Genomic DNA, 18,776 nt, shown 5'->3' with positions numbered 1-18,776 from the left:
ACTATTTCTGTGAGAAAACGAATCAATCACGTCATATTTGTTTATATAATTGATTAAACTGTTGTGTTTTACATACGGGTGCTCGTGTTAGTCAATTCTATATTTCTGCTCATTTCTTTGTTATTCCATCCCTTAATTTTATATTTTATGGTATTAATTACTCGATCCGGGCGAGAACACTGTGGTCGATCATCTTCTAGATAACGATAACGAGAAAAGGAGTGGGGAAGATCTCACACACATTCACCACCACCACCACATGGTCCTCCGGAACTTGATATCACCCGAAACTAAAGCAAACGTACAAGTACTGCTTCGTTACCAGAGCCAAACATCCCCTTTATTTGCTTCCACATTGAACTTAAATGTATGCTTCAGTATGATGGCAATCTTGGATTTTTTTATATAGTTTTGCTAGCATTTGCATCCGACTGAGCTCATGTCGAGAGAAATAATCAACAGTATTTAAGAGTAAATGAAGACAATGACATATTAAGATAAGTAGATTCATAAATAATATAGAACTGGCTGAGGCCGATGTAAACATGTCTTTATTATCCCAAAGAACAGCAATCGGATACATATGAATGCACGCGTTGATGGTAAGAGAACGCCGATTAAGAAGATCTTCCGAATGTGTGAATGCTGAATAATGGGCAAGAGGAGGTATGGTGAGTACGAAATTTATTATTTTCATTTGCATTTATGTTCTTTTATCTTTGATTACACAATGCAGCAAAATAAATTTTGGGACGCTAATTTGAGGGAGAATTATGTGGTTCTTGACCCTCGTGGCTCACTCTCACTAATGTCCACCTACCTCGCCCTTTTGTTATATGCAGATAGTAAAAACTTAACAAGTTTAAAACTGTCAACCATGCTCTTTCTCTGGCAGAACGTTTTGGGATTTACTCACAAAAATTGGTTGGGGGATTTTGCACATTTTCAACTGGAAGTATAAATTCTACTGCTATCAGTTGATCTGGCATTTATCCCAATCTATGGAAGCAGTTGTGATGAAGATTTAAACATCAAGCTACTTTATATCAACTCCGACGATAGCTATCTTCACCTATCATGTGCAAAGTTTGTTCTTTATTAAGTGATCCGGTTAAGAGGTTTGGGATGTATAACACTGAAATATAACAGTGAAATCGTGCTTTGCATAACAAGAAAATCCCTACCAGTCTAAGAGAAATGCTGAATCCAAAATGAGTGCCTTGATCAGAAGCTTTCGTGTAACTGCAGCTAAGGCAATAACAACAGGGACGGGTTTATATTCAATAACTCTTTATCTATAATAAATCATTTGAGGACGTTTAAATGATAAACCATGATAAAATATAACTGATATATTGGGGGTGAACATTAAATTATCAGTAAATTGAGATCAACTGAGTACGATGCAGGTTGACTGACTTTGGCGAGAACTTAATATCATAAAATGGCCGTTATGACAATTTGAGGGCGCCACACTGCTTGATAGATCATATCTGCTGTACTAAGTATCAGTTGCTGAGTTTATATAATAAATTCTTTTAATTTCCGTTTGCCATTTCTATAATTGGTCTTAACACAAAGTGCACAGAACTCGCGTGATTTACTAAAAGCACGCGTTTAGCGCAGAGCTAGCAAACAAATATGCACATAACAAATAATTTTCCAGTTGTTATAAAATTTGTCGATATAAGATAGACCAGCCGTCTGCATGCGACAATAATTGGAGGAAACTATTTGGATTTTTCTTCTGAAAAGGAAAAAAGATCTCCAATATACATTAATCATTCATCTGCAATCTGGTGGCATTGAAAAACAATATAATAGGTAGTTTAGCTGTAATTGCTGCAAATCGATTTGCACTCGTGGTAAAATGTTCTTACTTGATTAGCTCGATTCCAGTTCGTTTGATGCATACAATTATTTGTATTCGCACACTAGAATCGCACGTGAGACATACGTGTGGGGTTTCTTGTTCCTATAAAACTTATTTTCGAGGGTATCTGTTGTTGTTGTTGTCGTACGGATTTAACGCCATTTTTCAGCACAAGATAGGCTATACAAGGCGGCCAGTATAAATGGTGGCGGAAGAACTCGGGGAAACCCCAGAAATAGCCACTGATCCACTAGAAACTACTGGCAATCTTTCTCACATACCCACATTGACCGAACCCGAGACTCGAACCCACACAGACAGAGGTGAGATGGCAATGATCCGTAACGGTGAGTGCTTTAGACCACTCAGCCACTCGGGGCCCCCAAGGGTATCTGTAAATAAGTCATTCTTTACTTGATAATGTTGGAACAATTTCTTAAACGGTTTTTGTTCTCTGCAAAATGTTTGTCGAAGAAACTGGGAAATACCTTTAACCTTTCGGTTTAAGCATTCCCCTTCCGTTATGCAAAAATGTAAACAACGCTTACCCTGAACGATCTTACATACCATTAAATCTTACTTGGCTTAGTCTTGCGTTTGATACGGCTGTTCAATCCGTAATTCTATATCACATACCCAGATACGAACTACTTAATTGTCTTCGTCGACGTCCGCATATATAATTGTAGAGGCAGTGAATCAAAATTGAATAAATCCATGCTCGCATGTGCTGATGAAGTATTTTTTAACACAAAATTCGCTATTATAAACCTTTTAATTAGTCATTAATTAGATGATTGATTGAACATGTGAAAATGAAGACCACACACAACCGGCTATGAGCATATGTTTGAGGGAGAATTAGGGGTTGGTTTTGAAAAGTGGATTCAAATTCTTTGAGCTCTCCTAAATGCTTTAACATAGTAAACAGCGCGTTATCGCTTTACTATTTGAATACATTAGTACAAAGCCATTATTAGCAATTTACGTTAATCTCGAAAACTTCATAATCTGTATGTGATATCAGCGGATATCTTAAGAAGCGAAGCGTTTAGCAATTTCAACAGATTACACATAATCACAAGACATGATACGGATCTCCTGAAATCACAATACTCCACGCAATAAGGTGATACAGATGTCTATACGACTTTTGGTAAATGTTTAATAGGATCTATCTATCTATCTATCTAATTGGTGTATAATATGTTATTTATATTCATATTTTGTGCAGAATTTTACAATAATAGTTTTTGTAAGGGTCATTTAGTTATTGACATTTTTATTACTAATATCATATGATCGTAGTTTGTACTTTAAAGATAGGTCATGTATCAAGTGCGTGTGTGTGTGTGTGTAATTAGGATTTTTAACGTAGCTTTAATAATTGTGTGTGGTAGTTTATAGTGATGTCTAGCACTGGCGCATCATGCCCCAGACACGTAGCATGATGTCCCACCCAGTAATATTATCTTGACACCATGCCATACGAGGTAGCTGTTAGTACCATTTTTGTAAGTCTTTGGTATGACTCGGCCGGGGATCGAACCCACGACCCCCCGCTTCCGAGGCGGACGCCCTAATCACTAGGCCACCGGAGCGGTCTGTATCAAGTGCGTAGATTCATTTATAAAGTTTCAAGATCGAGTCGTAATATTTGTTTAAGTAAGCATCACGTGATCTGACAAGGACATGAGTTTAGAAAGGCCAAGCTGACTTAATTTATGTGCAATGATGGAAAATATTGTAGAATGATCTGTCTGCAGTATAATGTCAAAGTGCTTTCTTTCATGGTCAGCGTGACACATAAACATTAAAATCAATGTGGTCGCTGCTAGCCAGGCATTGATTTATGATAATAGGTTATTTGTGTATTAAGTACAAATTTGTTGATCCCAGGAAGGAAAATCCTGACATGGGTTTAGTTTGGGTGTTATCTTCTGCCTTTAAAAGATATACCTCTACGCACACCACACTGCACAGTGGAAAGAGAGTGCAGTCCCTAACTAAGATTTGATGACCGGAACAGACGAGAGAGAGAGACAGAGAGACAAAGAGAGAGAGAGAGAGAGAGAGAGAGAGAGAGAGAGTGATCACCAGGAATTTTTTTGGAAGTATCGGAAGCACTAGGTTATGCTATCATGCCGGCAATCCGAGTACGAGCAGTCACTGGATCATACGATAAAATGTGTTCTATCAGTAACAAAACAGTTAATTGAAATTTGCATAATTTTTCAGTTCTATTTCTGAGAGAGCGAATCATTCACATGTCATGTTTGATTTCATTTTGTTTATGTAATTGATTAAATTGTTGTATTTTACGTACGGGTGCTCGTGTTATTCTATTCTATATCTCTGTTCAGTTCTCTATTAATCCATCCCTTAATTTTGTATTTTATGTTACTACATTTGGCAATAACACCGCGATCAATCATCTCCTAGATAAAGAGAACCAAAAACACAAAGGAGTGGGGGAGAGCTCTCATCATACTCCCACCCACCCCACCCCATTATGATTAGTCGGTGTTAAAACAGCTTATCTGTTTACTGATAGGATATTTTGAAATACTAAGATGATTCATTCAAAGTCTCGTATTGCATTCCCTCTTTTGCGTATTAGCATTCTATATAAGTGTATTAACTTGGAGTTAGGCTTTCTTAGTAGTAATATTAGAATTAGAAAAGTGATATTGATAGGATTGATTCATTTATTTTATTTAATCATTCGTTGAAATTACAGCACTCACATTCATTTAAAGACTATTTGGATATATTAATGTAATTACATCTGGGATTATAGTATAGTGATTCTTCTGTATGGTTGATGCAATCATTACTATACATGCTATCTTTCGGAATACCTTTGTAACTCATTTGGATTACTCGAAACTTTTGGAATTGATAGTATATTTGGGATATTTAGGATTTCATTCATCATACTGTAAGTTAGTTTTAGCTTGTATTTTAGGGAAGAATAATATTTTCAATTATACAAAACTTGTTTGTTTTGCTTTCTGTTCGAAGACTATACAGTTCGTAACAAACAAACACAAATGAATTTATTTTAGTAACTACAAAAATAGACCCTGCAAAGCATTACAGTGGAGAGAGTGTTGATTTCCATTAAATTAAAAGCCAGTCTAATAATTAAATTAATTAATTTCATAAGCATTGGTGACAATCTAACTAAAATAATGTTAACAGATGGTCTATATTGGCCAGCATCTATTACAATGGCATCGTTTACTTGAAGGAAATAATGATAAAGTTAGTGAAAGGAAAATTGTTTTGCCATTGAAATCAGTCCCCCCCCCCAAAAAAATGAATAAATTAAATAACAAAATCAAAGATTACGAAGAGAGAAGGGTGGTTTTACATTTCAGTTTAAGTAATGCTCATTTGTCATTTATGTTTATACCAGTGAGAACTAATTATACATTCAGTTGACAGCTCCACCTGCTTACGAACTGGTTAACACAATTATAGCTAAAGGTACAAATTTTTAATTGATCTTTGACATTGATCTAAACCGAGTCTATCGATTAATATATATCCCATTGATATGTCTCTGATTGCTTTTCAATTGGAAAGCAATATTTAGTTCTGTTATGAAGTCTTGACAATGTATTTAAGATCAGAAGTTATAAGATCCTAACAATGGGTTAAGATCAGAAGTTATATGATCCTAACAATGGGTTAAGATCAGAAGTTATAAGATCCTAACAATGGGTTAAGATCAGAAGTTATAAGATCCTAACAATGGGTTAAGATCAGAAGTTATAAGATCCTAACAATGGGTTAAGATCAGAAGTTATAAGATCCTAACAATGGGTTATAAGATCATAACAATTGGTTTAATATCAGAAGTTTTAAATTTTTCAGAGAAAGAAAATCCTCTACATTACACGCGATATTTCAAACATCACTAGTTAGATGACATTCGAGGGGCGAAGTTGCTCTTGTTTCTCAACAATGCATTTTTAAACAAAAAAATCATTTTGCAATCTTGTGGAATTGACGAAACTCCAGATAAAGCTTGTAAAACTTCTACAAAAACGTTGCTTATTTAATACTGAAACTTTGACTTCACACGTTAATTCTGAAAGATTGCATGTAATTCTATTTACGGAACTTTTGCTAGAACAAATCAGAAACAAGTGTCAAGCAAATCCAATTTCTGATAGCGTAATTAAATTTTGTTTCTACTTGTGTCATAATTAATTTTAATCAGCATCCTTTTGAACTAGCATTGACAGATTTAAATTTAAACAGCCAGAGAAGCTATCTAAGTAGATATAAAGAAAAACTGAGAGTAACGGAGTACTTTCCACCTTGCATAAGGGTGTCTCAATCACAATGCATAGAGAAAATGAACCACATTATGTCGTTGAGTCTGATGGAAGTGGTTTTTCTTTCAAGGAACAATTCTTGACTCGCAAACTATAGAACCATACCCTGTAGTGATATGTTACAATTCAACGTATGTAAGTATTATCAATTCCGGTAGCTTTAGAAGAGAATTTTAGAAAGCATTATTGAGACAAGCCTGTTTAAAAGTCTTCAATCTTCGGATTCTATTGGAAGGTACGTTTATGAGTAAAAGTATTACCTTTAATATTGGACTTAGAATTCCATAGGACTGGTTTTCCAAAACATTGAAGCTTTCACTGAAATGTATCACTAGATCCAATATTTACTGTCCACAAAGGCTTGTTATGCATGACAATTTCATACTGGTAATTAGTTCAGGTGCAGGTGTTCGTTTTTGTTCTTCTTTTTCTTGATGGCTATGATATTTAATCTTGTCCAAGCAAATGCAATAATTTGATCAAAACAAGCGACTTTAAGATGGATTTATTGTTCTGTGGATTTATGGAGAGTTCGCATAAAGTGGTGAAACGCAAATCAATTAGATAATATAATTTTTTAAATACTCGTCGTGGCATTTACCAATTTCTCTGTCCAGTGGTTGCTTGCAAACGAAGGATTCAACAAATTCAAATCCTTTCCAGTTATATCACTTGCAGGTCTCGTTTCAAACCCATCCATATCACAAGAGTATTTACGTTGTCTGATTCATAGAACTGGTAAAAATATATCTCTTTACACCTCACACGTTAATAGGAGGCCGGGAAACCTGGACTTTTAAAGTTTATATTTCCTTTGAAATGATACAACCTAGGAAACGGATAACTGATACACACAAGGCGTGCTGCTACCCTGAGGACATATTTTACTCAAATAATTTCTTTGATCGTAAATTTGTTACTCTCATACGCAAACCTTCTTTCTTTAACCATATTGAGAGAAGCTACAACAACAGTGTGGAAGGGACACATAAACGTTTAAACTTTAATTGGGTTTTCTACATCTAGATTTCAAAATAAAATTCAGATGCAGGAATCCAGTGTCGATCGGAAATATATATTCGATATCCTTCATCTTCTTACCAAAGTCCTGAGCAGTTTGTCCATTTCTAAAATCCTTACTTTTCTAACAATCGTTTAAGTTTTAATTAGATCTCTTTCTTTCACACAAAAATAACTATATATTCTATCATTCCAAGACCCGTGCATTTGGAGATTTGGGTGAAAAAGTCAGAAGTTCTACGAAAGGCATCAAAGCACTGCATGCTAATCCTAACATACTTGCAGAGCATTTCCAAATAACAATCAGTCAATGAAAGAAATTATGGCCATTCGAGATGGAGGCTGCCGTTTTATTTTGGAAGGACTCGTGTTCTGGGACTGTTCCCTATCAACACAGTTTTCGAGTTAGTCTATATATGTTACTGCATATAAGTTATACTTTATTTAAAAAGCAATCATACAACATGAGCCATGTTTTGAATTTTGCATGATAACGTTTGTATCATGTCCAATTACCAATGCATTTATTGTAATTTACTTCAATTCGTATTATGTTCCATTCCTAATGTATTGATTGTAATTAAATGTAATTTGTATAAGGTCCAATTACCTATGCATTTTTAGTAATTTAGTTGTAAAATGTGCCATTCCGATGCATTTATTGTAATTAACTGTAATTTGTATGTCTACTTCACAACGCATTTATCGCAATTGACTGTACATTTACCAAGACCCTTCTTTAAATTATACGATTCGTTTTCTTTTGTGTGGAATACTTTTTCCATAGACAAGCAAATTCTTTGAAAGTTGGAATTTCGCAAATCTTGAAAATGTAATTATTTTGTATAGAGATGTTAATGTCATATATGTAGGGTTGTCATAACTCTGTTAAATTTATATTCTTCAATTTTGGCGGACCTATGGTTTGATAATTTTGATTTTATCCACTTAAATAAATAAAGCATTAATGACATAGTGTATCTGACTTGATTGTTCGTCTTGTTAATACTAGCGATAGCCACAAATAGGGAAACAGCTTTATAAACACGTTTTCTGAGTTGTTGCGATTTTTATTCTATACTATACATTCTAGCTACTTTTGCCACCTGTTTCGTTTATCAATACAATTTTCATCTTTATGCTTTCCTCCAAACTCATCTCACTGTGTTATTAACTCTTTCCAATGTCCTAATAACTCTTTCCAAGGACCTATTAACGTTTTCCAAGGACCTATTAACTTTTTCCACTGACCTATCAACTAATTCCACAGTTATGTTAACTCTTTGCACTTGCCTATTAACTCTTTCCATTGACCTATTATATTCTTTTCCTATTGAATTTTAAAGTAATCTAAAGCCAAATAGACGTGGTATGTATGACAGAATGTTCATTATCGAAACAAATTGATAATTGACGAGTATTGATGATCCAGATGGGCAATTATTACGTAGAGAACTGGTCATGATGCAAACAGGAATTAAAAGTCCTTAGCTGTAGCAGAACTTGTAAAGATAAATATTTAATCATTTGAATTGATTGCTTGACGAGATCATTGTAATCTTGTTGTCTTTCCCGCCTTCTTTTCAATTCTTTCTTCGACAGTATTAAGCTGAGATGACACAAATCTAAATTTACGTAATGCGAATATTATCGTGTTACTGTATTATTTAGAAACATTGAGTCAACGGTAAATCGGAAACAGACCAGTATGCACTACAAAGGTCTTTTCATCATATCATATAACCGATGGAATATAGGTAGTTTTCGTATAACAGATGATGGTGGGAAGTAAATAGTTTAGATATTAATTCTGCAGGTAACTTTGTCTTATGAGTAAGGCCATGCGCATATTATATTATATATGGTCAGTCAACTGTTCTACAATAAAAAAATGTATGCATAGCAAGCGCTATTCTGAATGATTCAGTTACACCCTACCTGTAATTTATATTATGCTGTCACTTTCCAAATGTACTAAGCACTTAGTACTGACATACATACGGTGCACAATTCTGTCGATAAGGCCCTTATATATTCTCGCCTAAGATTATTAACTAATTAGCCAAAAATGATTCGACATTTCCAACAGAGAACATATCGTCCATAGACAGCTGTTACGCGTGTTAGTATTTGGAAATTGACAATGATTGGAGATACAGCGACTTTCTCAGGCGTTCTTTTGACTATTCAAAATGGTCGCTAACGTTCAACAGGCTTCAGGCATTTACAGATTTATGTCGTCTTTTAACTGCATTAAGTAATGACTATTTATAGCTCGATACTACATTGTGCACTAGACTAAATAACCTAGGACTACATTAATCTTGACGTGTAAATGGCAGAGAATATAGAAACATTGTTTCAAAGGCGGTTGGATAAGAGCAGGAAGAAAATTTTCAGATATGTCCATTTCACCCTTTCCTTCACAGTTTTTTGTTAATTCTGAAACCTTGATTCAAATTTTTCTTTAAATCGTCTACCTTGAAGTGTGATCAACCACTGTGTATTGTATGATTTAATATCCAATCAATATTACCACTTGCAAGGAGAATATAAATAATTAATAACAGTCATCTACGGTCAGGATACTGACGTTTTTTCCAAACAGAAACACGGTTAAAATACCAGGCGACGAGCAAAAAGTGTGTTAGTCGTTCTGACGCCACTCCTGCGGACCTAGAATTACTGTCGTCGCAATGAACTCCATAACTCGCTACACGTTTCAATTTCAAACATACATCGCTTGAACAGGTTCTAATCTCACTCACAATGGAACATAGGTCAGTCCATTTTTCTGCCTCTACCGTCCTCATTCTAGTGAAAAAAATAAGCTGACTGAATCTGTCTCTATGGAGCAGTTTTCTAGCCTCATGGAGTACACACATTCATATTTTATAATGGATTCTTCATAGACCTTATGACCATACTATACAGCCTTCATTGGTATCCCACGAACTTGCATCAGATCACCTCTGCTTCATATGTCATCTCAACGTATCAATACCTAACCTCCATCACTGTCGCTAGTAAGAGAAACTTCCGTATGATAAATAGAACCCAACTAAGGCATGACATGCAAGCAACCACAACAGCTTTGCTTACTAAGACAAACGTAGAAGTAATTGTCTTTAGATCCTATACACAAGGACAATGTTTGTGAAATACGTGAGCGGCACTGTACTGCATCATGGATCTGATATATGTGTCATATAAGTGAGAGGCACTATATTGCATCATGGATCTGAGATGCGTGTTTTATATGTGAGCAACACTGTACTGCGTCATGGGCCTGGGATGTGTAACTTACAAGTTAACGATACTATACTGAAATGTGGTTCCGTATTGTGTCTTATACATGAGCGGCACTGTATTGCGTTATGGGTATGGGTCTGGGTATGCGTGTCCTATATGTGAGCAGCACTGTACTGCATCATGAGCCTGGTATGTGTGACCTACAAGTTAAAGATACTATACTGAATCGTGGTTACCGGTATGTGTGTCTTATACATGAGCGGCGCTGTAGTGCATCATGATTGTTGTATGCGCATCCTATACGTGAGTGGCACTGCACTACATTATCTTCACGAATCATTGCGTTTGAAGTGTGCACTTTCCAATGTTGGGTTTGATGTTCCAAAGTTTTGTCCTGAAGTTTTCATTCCACGTATTTTGCTAACTATAAATTGTGATATTTACAAAAGTTATTACTATTTTATTAAAATTTTTAACTGCACTTTTAACACCTTATTGGTTATATCTTGCCGAATAAATGGGAGTTAAGTGCCGTTCCAAAAGACGCACCAAAGCAGCCAGCTTAGGCTAATATGGATCAGTTTGTAGCCTTACAGCTGATACACAAACCCCATGACAGAATATTACCATGTCTCTGTAGCGGCTATTTAACTATGACATAATCTAGACCTCTTAATAAACTGTTACTCCCTTATGTGGACTATAAATCACTAACATGACTAAATGTCCACTGGCAGGCGTTCATAATGCTAATACCATCGATTCCCGGTTAAAAGAATCCACATCTTATTATATAAATGAATTAATGAAATTCAATTCTTGTCTTAACAACAGTATTTGCTAACTATCAATCGATCGTGTTATCATCCTTACGACACAGGACTACTCATTTCGTAGCATACATGATTGATAACATTTAAGACAAACAAATTCACACAATTATCCCAAGAAACGCTTAGCAGGGAAATAATATATCAAACTTTTAGAATAAACGAGTCATACAACATTCAACACAAAGGACTACAAACAACATCCGAATTCATCAAAGGAAAATTGATGTATCAATTTACAACAAACAAATTCAAACAAATTATTACAAAATCATATCAAGAAAATCGCTTGAGATGGAGACAAATGCCTTGTGCGTTAGGAGACAATTTAGATTCTACGCCGCAGAATCTATCTGTACCTTTAATGTTCCGTGTCCCTCAATAATCCAGACACCCGTCCCGTGGACAATTTATAAGAAGAGAATACTTTCTCTTCCACAAAAGCTAAGAACTTCTTGCTTGCCAGTCGAAACCTAGATTGAATAAGTTTTCGTTGGAGAATACTTTAAACCTTGAATTTCGTCTGGGAAACACACACACACTTTATTTAGTTTAACCAGTCAGGATTAAATTTATATAACCGCCGAAATTAATACACGCCCATCAAAGTTATAATAATTCTCTCTATTTCGCTCTTATTAATAACGATTTCTGCAAATTTTAATTTTATGACACTTATATCAAGTGACAAAAACTTCTCTCTGCATCGTCTCAGCTCTGTCATTTTCCGCAAATTAAACCTCCATATTTTCCTTGCCTCGTCCATGTGTGTAATCGTTATCAAAAAGGGTTATAATTAAAAATCAGTTATGCGCCAAGCCTGAAACATTTAGACACCGTAGAATAAAGGCTTAATACGGTGCCTAGCCCATTCATCAATTTAATTGTTACATGTTACATTGACGGCGGTAAATTGTTGCCATATCTTCTTTAAAAATTCACACTTTATGATGACATGATAGTTTGAAACCATTTCTTGGCACTACGGGTCACTTACCCGGATGTCATGTAATATTCCTGGCAAGTTCACTGGCAGGCCCAGTGGTGGGTGAGACGGAACGGAATAATGACATTCGGCATTGGGCGATGAGTATAGAAAGAACGGGAACCTCATTGTGTTTTGTTTTCGTTGGGTTCAGTCAAGACTCAATCAACATACAAATCAACCTCTTTCGATTAGGCAGGTTTGCCCAGCTGTCTGACAGTTTCGTATAGGTCATGCAATTTACGTCTCTCAAAAAAGACATGGCGTGGGAGATGGTCACTAACCTTACTGACTGATTTCCAAGGTTGGTCTATCTTTTCTGACCTTCTCGTAACCAGAATAAAAATTGCTTGTTGCCGCTTGAAGAATCGCCTAATGTGCTCTATTAGTTTTGATACTGGTCTATGCAACGGGTAGTTTCAGCACATTAGTGAAACTTTTACGAGCTGGTTCAGGCACAGCGAAAGCATTAAATCATCTAGAATCTAGATCGTCCACGTGGGAAACAGTCTGTCAAAGGAATTTCAACATTCCAGCTTTTGTTGTAACTAACTCATCTAATAATCTCATTATCTGATATTCACCTTTACCAGCTTTATTACTGCCAGTTTAAACACGACTCGCTAAATAAGCCACTTTAATCCTCATTTCATTTATTGCCTGTTTAGTAATGTCTTTTGAAGCTGATGACTTGCAAAGCCATTTGATCCTCATCTGGCAAAGGCATCCAAGGTTGAGAATGTCTTTATTGAAATTGCATAGATGGGATTGGGGATGGAGAACCATACATAGATAGGGCGACGGTAGGGTGGAAGAAGAGTCATAGATAGGTGGAGATGTCAGGTGGGGTGGGGAGACCCATACATAAGATGGACACGAACGTAGTAAGAGTTGCATATGAACTCAGAAGTAGACACAATTTTAGCTGTTGATACACCTGTAAGTTACCAAGCCTGTTTTCGAACTTGATACATGCCTGGTGAACCAACTCTGGTCAAAAATAACTCGCGCTCAAATTGAAGTTTCGGTCGAAAAGTCAATCCTTGACTTTTAGTAAGAGTGATTCAATACATACTGAACGAAATAAGGAACCATAAATCACTGCTGTAACAATTGGGCACAATAACTATATCGAAACTAGAGACGTACGTTAAATTTTCATGCTACACTGCCAATCATTGTGATTTAATAAGCAGTTGGAGTGGCGAGAAGCGAGCTGTTATGGTAACCACGTATATTCTAGCTCGTTGTCCAGCTTTAAAATATCGCTGCCAGTTGTCTACTTCTGGCGACTAATGATTTCCAATTAAAGTACATGAGATGAGAGTGCAAGTTTTAGAAGAATAAAATCAAAGACGACAGAACAAACTAAATGTTCATAATGAAAATTCGAGATCTTAGATTTATTTCAGTATTCATCAAAGTAACTAATATTTCAAGCAACACAAATACACTTTGCAAAGGTAAATAATGCGCACGTGTCTTTATGTTGAAAATTTGCATGACGTCAGGCAATATTGTTTTTGTTTTTCTCCGAGTCGTTCTCTGAGTAAAAGCGTCAAGTCTGTACTCAAAATCATTGTACTATTGCTGAAGCTGCGTTAATTTTACTGGCTTTGCCTGTTTCGTATTACTAAACAAGTTTGCTTTTTAGCAAATACGTTTTGTTTGGCCTATTTACATATCATGAGCTTAAATGCAGCAGAAAAATTAGATTTCACCTTCAGTTCTCTTCATTGAGAACTGTCTGGATTTTAACTTACTTCTGGTAATCCAATTGCATTCAGAATGATAACAACATAGATTAGCATTAAATGTTTTATGGATTTCGAGGTTTTAACTTGATGTCAATTTTCTTGATCAAGAATTTAGAGACCAGGAAAACATGACTAGAATATGGATCTAAGAGGAGATTGCGGAACTTGTCCACGTAGTAAACAGAGAAACCACCTCACGCAAATCATATTGAAACTGAAGGAATACAATTACCGTCTTGGCATATAATCATGCTTGGCATGACAAACAAGAGCTTGTTTTGTCTAGCGGAGATCCAAAAGTCGTTCGCATTCCACAGAGCTCATAATCCTATTATAGAGATAATGAAGATATCAAATAGAATGGCCACATAGAATGGCCAATGAATATGCATTGTGTTATATCTGTGTCGGACAGTTGCTTTAAAGAATGTAATTATATAGATACAATCACACGCAACGCATTTGTATTGCAGTTGATTAGGACCCATAATCGAACTGTGCGACCTGCCAGATTTAAGAAGTCAGAATGATAGAGAATTTATTGGAAGCATCATTAGGTGAATGGAATTACTTATTTTCGGTTCAATATCTACATGGCCAAATTAATGCTTTAAAAATGAGATTGCTGGTAGGAACTATTTTTAGGAAGAGGATTTTTCGCTAATTTATAAACCTCAAAACTTACTATGAGAGAGAGAGAGAGAGAGAGAGAGAGAGATCAGCTATTCTGTAATTATTCAAACTTGATTTCGAAAAACTCCTGAACGTATCTTTAGATCCGGATTAGAAACACACAATCGCAAGTATACATTATTCATCATATAAATGAAGTTATACTACTTGGAAATGGAAATGATAGAACGAATATTCTAAAGCATAAAACGAATTTCTTTGCTATTTTTCACGACCCATACAAAATAGAGTCTAGTATTTCATTGCCTCTGGTACACGTGTGTATGACCATTGCAGTATCGTAGGAGTAGACCTGCTTGCATGTGCACAGTGTGTCAAAACTGCATGTGCAAACTGTGTCAAAGATGCATGTGCACAGTGTCAAAGCTGCATGTGCACACCGTGTAAAAGCTGCATGTGCACAGTGTCAAGCTGCATGTGCACACTGTGTCAAAGCTGCATCTGCACACCGTGTCAAAGCTGCATGTGCACACTGTGTCAATGCTGCATGTGCACAGTATGTCAAAGCTGCATGTGCACACTGTGTCAAAGCTGTATGTGCCCACTGTGTCAAACTGCATGTGCACACTGTGTCAAAGCTGCATGTGCACAGTGTCAAAGCTTGATGTGCTCACTTTGTTAAAGCTGCATGTGCACACTGTATCAAGTTGCATGTGCACAGTCTCTCAAAGCTGCATGCGCACACTGTTTCAAAGTTGCATGTGCACACTGTGTCAAGCTGCATGTGCACACTGTGTCAAAGCTGCATGTGGACAATGTCAAGGTGCATGTGCACAGTCTCAAAGCTACATGTGCACACTGTGTCAAAGCTCCATGTGCACACTGTCTCATGTATGCATGTTTACACTGTGTCAAAGCTACATGTGCATACTGTCTCAAAGTTGCATGTGCACACTGTCTGAAAGCTGCATCTATCCTTTTTGGGCAATATTCTACAAACTGCACAAAATAAATGCATGTTTCTCATCATAAATTATAAACGTAAAGCTAGAGTTGTTAAATTTAAGGGAAGAAAGGGATCGGTGATAAAGATTGTATGCTAATGAGATGACATATAGTTTACACTAATAGTAATTAGCACAAAGACATCAAGTTCCTTTGACATATATCATCACGTCAACAGACTTTGTAAAGGTAAGTCGTTTACAATTAGAGGACTAGGGCTTCATACCAAAACTTAGATCCCATCGTGATTGATCAAATTCTTGAAAATATATTCCTAAAAATGATAATCATTTTAATGGCGTGTTTCACAGCTGACTTGTTTTGAAATATTATAAGCTATACAGATAATAAAAAAGAAGAATTAATACAATTTAGGAAATTTTATAAATTGTTAAAATTGCATATTCTGCACTGAATACAATGCTATTTAAAATGACACCAACTTCATGTCAGTCAAGCACATTTTTTGCTATTTACCTAGCGTCAATTTATGGTATTAATAGAGAAAAACAAGCAGGTCAACCAATGATGAAATTTTCAGGATTTAATGCACTAAGGTGAGTTACTAGGTGCAGAAAGTTACGAAGGTCTATCATTTACTGCAACAAATGTACAATAATTAATAATAAAGAAGGAAAATACTTCTTGGATTAATGTGCTATGAAAATGAAAATATATTCCAAAACTCTATCAATACCTACTTTACCTTTTTAATGTGGCCAATTAATTTCAATGTTCACATCTAATTTATGGCCTACGAGAGTTGTAATGATAAATCTAGTTGTGATGTCAGTAACTCAAATACGGTCTGTCGCATGTACGTGGGTCTATCGATTAGCTGTTGCAACGAATTTTTAGAATTGCTGATTTTTAAAAAATCACACAGAACAACGATGTTATAAGCCACACAGGAAATGGCGATGCATGAGAAATGAGTTATAAGGATATCAAGTTTGTGAAATCAAGCACGAGAACCAACAGTTTTCACTATTTATGTTTGATTCGTTACGTAAAGTCAAAATTTAATTAAGTTACCTACAGTGTTTTTTTCTAAAATATAAAATAAAATTATATCTAAATTATCTTAAAACGTTCTAAATCTGCCTTAAAAAATCTAGCCAGTTTCAACATAAGTAGTAAGTAGGGGCACCCTACGTACAATGGGAATTAGCATTACAGACCCCCCCCCCCCCGGGCAAATCTACGTACAATGGAAATTTAACATGGCGAAAAATCGTGGGCAAATCTACGTACAAGGGGAATTAACATGGGAATAAATCGTGGGCCACTTTACGTACAAGGGGAATTTAACATGGGGAATAGAGTTTGGGCTTGTTTAGGGACAAGGGGAATTGAATATGGGATTTTTTTTAAAAAAAAAATTTAAAAAAAAAAAAAAGGGGTAGGCAATTGAAAAGTCATTCTCTTTTCGAGAAATATGGCTGGCCCTGAAAAGGGCCTTTGGCTTTCTTCTGCTTCTTCTTCTATTTCCTCCATTTCCTCATCCATCCCCTAATCTTTCCCCAAATTCCTTTGTTCTTCCTTTTTTCTTTTTCAGGTAACCAGTCTGGGTGACCCATAGCCCTGAACTTCTCTTGTATCTTGATCCAATTGTTGTTGAGTTTGTCAAAGGCCTCTTTTTTCTTTAAGTTTTCCTTATCCTTTCGTTCTTTATTCCACTTGTCTTTGATCTTTTTCACTTCTTCCTCCATTACTTTTCTCATAAGTTGTTCCGATTTCTTAAGCTGGTCTAGACCTTTTTTGACAAAGGACCACTCTGTCCATTCCATTACGTCTTCCAAAAAGCACCTGACTTCTATCACATTATCCATGGCTTCCTTTAAGTGACCAATCTTTACATACTCTGGATCTGTAAAGCCTCTTAGTCTTTTTACTTCTTCTTCTATCATCTCTTTCACCAGATCCATAGCTAATTTCAGGTTGGTCACTTGTCTTCTGACAAAATCTCGGGTAAGTTCATGTTTCCATTCTCGTTCAATCCTTTCCACTGCATAAGCTCCATCCACCATCCAATACCAAATGTCTTTCAACTGGTTAAACAATTCTGTTACAGCTACCATCTTCCTTGTCTTTATTCCGTAGAATGGTTCCAACGACGAACGTGGTGGGTTTTCATAGTGAAAGCGCGGACGTGATGGAAAACATCCCCTAAAACATAAAATTGATCTTACCTAGATCATGACCAAGCAACGCGCGGACGTGAAGGAAAACATCCCCTACTTTCTCATTTCATATAATAAAACCCTAACTATACTCTCCACATACGCTAAGAAACAGTTTAAAAAACCCATAATCTACTATTCACACAAACGTACGCGAGCCGTTACAAACACAAACACACAAACACATACACTCACACTATGAATAAAGAGTTAGTGTTTATATTCACACTACTCTACCTACACACATTGGCAAATGGATCGTTATTTCTTTTCTAGAGTATTGGGTTAGCCCTGAAAAGGGCTGTTTTTTTTTGTTTGGAACTTCATGGACACCTGGTTAATGGGGGCACCTTCCAGGCCTGGCGCCGCATACACATCTTGTCCCCCAGTTACTTTTTACCTTTTGGGGGGAGAGAGCAGAGGCAGGATATGTGGCTTCAGAATCCCAATTTTCGCTCTCTGGGATTCTGAAATTTCTTCTTCTTCTCTCCTTTTCCTCCTCCTCCTCTTCTTTGTTTTTTCTCTCCTCTTCTTTGTATTTTCTTTCCTCTTCTTCTTTGTTTCTTCTTTCCTCCTCTCTCATCCTTCCGTCTTCCACAATGGCTTCCGCGGCCAGTTCATTCAACAGGCGCCTGGCATATTCCAGATGCACATGAAGTTCCAACAGTTTCGCCAGTCTCGTGTTCATTTTGGTGTTGATCAATCAACAAGGGTAGCTGGACTGCCGAACGAGTTTCAATTTATACTAAAAGTGCGGACGTGAAGGAAAACATCCCCCTAAAAACATAGAATTGATCTTACCTAGATCATGACCAAAAAACAACGCGCGGACCTAAAAGAAACACTCACTTTTTTATACTGCTCATCACTATTCTAAAATTTTTTTTTC

The sequence above is a fragment of the Sinohyriopsis cumingii genome, chromosome 13 (genome assembly GCF_028554795.1).
Source record: "Sinohyriopsis cumingii isolate HCF-2022 chromosome 13, ASM2855479v2, whole genome shotgun sequence".
Lineage (NCBI taxonomy): Eukaryota > Metazoa > Mollusca > Bivalvia > Unionida > Unionidae > Sinohyriopsis > Sinohyriopsis cumingii.
Note: the sequence above shows the minus strand (reverse complement) of the source record.